This window comes from Propithecus coquereli, unplaced genomic scaffold (assembly GCF_000956105.1).
Source record: "Propithecus coquereli isolate 6110/MARCELLA unplaced genomic scaffold, Pcoq_1.0 Scaffold114, whole genome shotgun sequence".
Classification (NCBI taxonomy): Eukaryota; Metazoa; Chordata; class Mammalia; order Primates; family Indriidae; genus Propithecus; species Propithecus coquereli.
In genome coordinates this window covers 1,911,006-1,915,788 of record NW_012135414.1, presented here as the reverse complement: position 1 = coordinate 1,915,788, position 4,783 = coordinate 1,911,006, and positions in this window count along the sequence as shown.

The window sequence follows — 4,783 nt, the reverse complement described above, 5'->3', positions numbered from 1 at the left end:
CATAAAATACAGCTTTAAGCATATAAATATAAAGCAGCTTCCACTGGAAACGTGCGGCAGGCAAGGCTCCATTTTACAGGATCATTGGGATTCCTCAGCTGTAAAACCTGACTTTATCCTGCATGCCTAGTGGGCTTGCCAGAGAACAAACGGAGAGAAAAGCTTTACTCCCTTGTATCTTTCTACCTTTAAATAGCAAAGTACCACTACCACCACCACCTCTCTCGCCCCACCCCACCCCTCCCCTCCCACTTTTTATTAAACTTTTCTGGTGTTTCAGAGCTCAATATGCTACCCCTGCTTTCTGGGGAGTTGGGCTGGGCCTGAAGCTCCCCTCCCCCACCTCTGCTAGGTGGCCCAGGCCTGCTGTGGGAGAGAGACCCTCATGCTGCCTGGGCGCTTGGCCAAGCAGCCGCGGATGAAGTCAGACAGTGGGGGTGAGGGTGAGCTCACTCGGAGCCCCTAGAGGAAGCCCTGCAGCCTCTGCCCTCCCCCCACTCAGGGCGGGAGCCCAGGCCTGTTCCTGGCAGCTGTGGCTGCAGCTGTGCTGCTGCTCCCTCCCGGAATGTGTGACAAGCCCAAATGTTCCAGGGAGATGTCCCAGGCAGGGGGCTTAGAAACGCTAATTTGGTTCTGTGTTTTGCCTCAAACTATACGTGGTTCCCTGAATAGCAATTTCACAAGGTCCATATGGGAGGGACCAACCCAGATGGTCCCTGAAACCATGGCAGCCCCATAGTGAGGGGCGGCCGGCCCCACGACAGCAGTGTGGGCAGGCCAGTCTTTGCAGCAGCGTCCTGGAAGTCTTTGTCACACTGTGAACAGCCTCACAGGGTTCCCCCCACTTCACCCAGGGATACTGACTAACATGACAATAAACTTTTTCTTTGTGTAGTATCTTCCTCCAAAGTGATTCATGCCCGATTCTTAGTTGGGGCTGAGACAATCCATGACTCGGAATCTCAGTCTTGGAAACTCAAGCCCCAGAAAGACCTCCAACCCTAAGCCCGTGGACTGTGCTGCTCACACGGCCAATCTTTGAACCATGTGACCCACCAGCACGTGGCTGATTGGACCAGAGTGGACGCCTGACCCTAGGGCAGCCAATCCCCAGGCTGGCCATGGGCCGGGAATTCGAGCTAAGAAATGTGGAGAGAATTCATTTACCAGTGAAACTGAAAAAATAAGGATGCCATGAATTCGAATTAGGACCCTGGCAAACCAAAGCTGTATGCAAGCCAAGTTATGAGCAGGAAATACCCAGATGTGAGAAAGTCAGCTAGAGATACACAAGAGGAGAAGCTACTGAGAGACTGTTTCTGAGCTTTCTAGTTCCAGGCCAAATCTGTGTATCTTTAAAACATGCCCCTCATTTTGTTCAGGGTTTCCCAACAAACCGATAGATCAACTGATGGTCCCCAAAGATTAGAATATTACCGTCTCCTCCTGTATGGAATTACCATGAACAGAAAGTGCTGAGCCTGGCAGGAAGCCGAGGATGGATGGTGTGAAGAAACCTGGCTGAGGTCCCTTTCTGGCCACACCTGGCAAGCTGCCAGTCAATGAACTTCCTGGTGGTTCCTAGGGACACCCTGCAGCCCTGATACACACATACATAACCAGGTGGAGGAACTTGGCACGCAGCCAGCCTCTGCAGGCTGGAGTTTGTTTCCACAGTTGGCTGGATTAAGGAAAAAGCTGGGCCAAGGGAGTTTTCCAGGGCTGAAGACAAGCCAGACAGCAAAGCTGGCTGAGCAGGTGGGTGCTAATCTCACTTCTTTAATGTATTTCTTTCTTTTTGGGGTGGGGGGGGACAGAGTCTTCCTCTGTTGCCTGGGCTAGAGTGCCGTGGCATCAGCCTGGCTCACAGCAACCTCAAACTCCTGGGCTTAAGCGATCCCCTTGCCTCAGCCTCCTGAGTAGCTGCGACTACAGGTACGTGCCGCCAGGCTCGGCTAATTTTTCTATTTTTAGTAGAGACAGGGTCTCGCTCTTGCTCAGGCTAGTCTCAAACTCCCGACCTCAAGATATCCTCCCGCCTCAGCCTCCTGGAGTGTTAGGATTACAGGCGTGATCCAATTTGCCCAGCCTTTAAATGGATTTCTTGAAGATGGCAAGTCGCACAATGCCACAAGAGCAGAGGACAGACCAGATTTCCAGCTCTCCTTTGTAGCCAGAGGGCAAAGGAAGGAGAAAGAGCCCTGGATCCAAGCCCCAGCTCTGTGACCTCTGCGCTGAGCAAGCCCCTTCAAATCTCTGGGTCTCAATTTATTCAGGGGTACTAGGTCCAGCACATGGAGTTACGTCTATCAGATCCTTTCAGGTCTCCACGACACTCCCTAGGCCCAACTTTCTTTTTATTTAAAAAAAAAAATTTAATTTCAAAATATTATGGGGGTACAAATGTTTTTGGTTACATGTATCAATTTTGTTATGCTTGAGTCAGGGTTAGAAGTGTGTCCATCACACAGTGTTCATTGTACCCATTAAGTAGTTTTTCACCCATCCCCTCCTGGCCCCTACGCCCTGCTTGATTTCCACTGAGTTTTACTTTCCTCTGTGCCCATGTGTGCTCATCAGTTAGTTCCAATTTAATAGTGAGTACATGTGGTATTTGTTTTTCCATTCTTGAGATACATCACTTAGGATAATGGTCTCCAGTTCCATCCAAATTGTTGCAAAAGGGCTTAATTCATCCTTCTTCGTGGCTGAATAGTATTCCATAGTATATGTGTACCACATTTTGTTAATCCACTCATGAACTGATGGTCACTTGGGTTGATTCCACATCTTTGCAATTGTGAATTGTGCTGCAATAAACATTACAGTGCAGGTGTCTTTTTGATAAAATGACTTCTTTTTCTTTGGGTAAGTACCCAGTAGTGGGATTGCTAGATCAAATGGTAGGTCTACTTTTAGTTCTTTGAGGTATCTCGACACTGTTTCCTATAGAGGTTGTACTAATTTGCAGTCCCACCAACGGTATATAGTGTTCCTTTCTCTCTGCATCCACGCCAGCATCTGTTGTTTTTGGATCTAGGCCCAACTTTCTGCTGGAAGCATCTGATAAGATAGCTCCTTCCTGCCTTGGTGCTCTGGGACCTGAAACAAAAACATGGCCACTGAAATGCCACCAAAGCTGAAGCATGTGGGGACAAAGAAGCATGTGGAGCAGCAGGGCCTAGCCCACCCCCACCCTGATTCTGGATAGAAAAGCCCCTGGAGGTGAGGTCTGCCAGCCTGGATGCCCACGGGAGTGAGAAGGTGTCTGGCATCAGTACCAAGAAGCCTCACCCAAGTTGCTGCTGCTTCTCAGGAGATCAGAGCAGAAGAGGCATTTAAAGCTTAATTATTCTCATAGGGAGAGCGTGGACAGAGAGGGACTCACCTAAGCCACACAGCTGGTCTCTGGCAGAGGGGGCTAAAATCTAAGCCTTCTTCCAATGGGGAAAACAGAAGTTCTTAGCCTGGTGCAGACATCACATCTAAAGGGACTGAGTCTCCCCTTCCCATTCAGGCATCAAGGTGAACAAATTCAGCATTAAAGGGTATTTTCAAATAGTTTTCTAAGTATTGAATCCCAAGATAAGGAAAAGGCTAGATGGGGAATGAAAGGATGAGGGAGTGAGACAATGAGAATGACAACATTACTAAGCCAGGGAGGGAAAGAGCTGGAGAGTCTCCTGTTCCTGAGGCTGACAAGTTTTCAGTGGGCGCTAAGGACGGCCTGAGGGTCTGCTTGGAACCCAGATTGGAGGACAGCAGGGCAGCTCCCCTCTGCACCTTCTCGCCAATGCCTGGGCGAGGTGCAAGGGCCTGGATGTCGAGACACTTTCTGGGAGCCCCCAAAGGCTGGTCGGGGTGGGGCCATTGGGCTCTTCTGCTCCCTGCGGGAGCTCCAGCTGGGTCCTTATCCCCTCCTTGCACAAGCAGCGGTCCCACAGATGCGCCACAAGAACTTTGGGAGCCACTCGCCGGCCATGAGGCGGGGAGTGCAGGCGGAAGGCGAACTCCACTCCCAACCCCCAGCGGGACTCTGAGGGGTCAGGAACCCACGAGTGGATGCCGGGAGTCAGAGGGCTCCTCTCTGGTGGGCGCGCACCCGCTGGGGCTTGGTGTCCCCACCTGTAAAGTGGGGACAAGTGTGTCTGTGGGGATCTAAGGAGGCCCCCCTCAGTTCCGAAGGCCCGTCAGGCTGAGAGCCCCTGATCCTGCCATTTGAATCCCAGGGGCGCGGCGGACTGAACTACGCTGCCGCCTCTGCGTGGTGGCGCCGGCGAGTCACAGCGGACAAGAGCACCCCCGCTGCTAATTTCCATCGCGGAAGGGGCTGGGGCGGTGCCCGCGCTAGGCGACGGGCTGCGGGGCCGACACGACCCTCTAACGCCACCGTCTGGCCGGAGTGGGCGCAGGAAGTCCGCCCAGACGGCGCGGGCGTACTGGTGTAATATTAATAAGGAAAGGCCGCTAGCATTTATTATTTATTACGAACTGTGCTGACCCCTCTCTAGTCATTTTCTCACTTAAAACTCCTAATAATTTTTAGGCCGGGCGCGGTGGCTCACGCCTGTAATCCTAGCACTCTGGGAGGCCGAGGCGGGCGGATCGCTCAAGGTCAGAAGTTCAAGACCAGCCTGAACAAGAGCGAGACCCCGTCTCTACTAAAAAATAGAAATGATCTGGACAACTAAAAATATATATATATGGAAAAAATTAGCCGGGCATGGTGGCACATGGCTGTAGTCCCAGCTAGTCGGGAGGCTGAGGCAGTAGGATCGCTTGA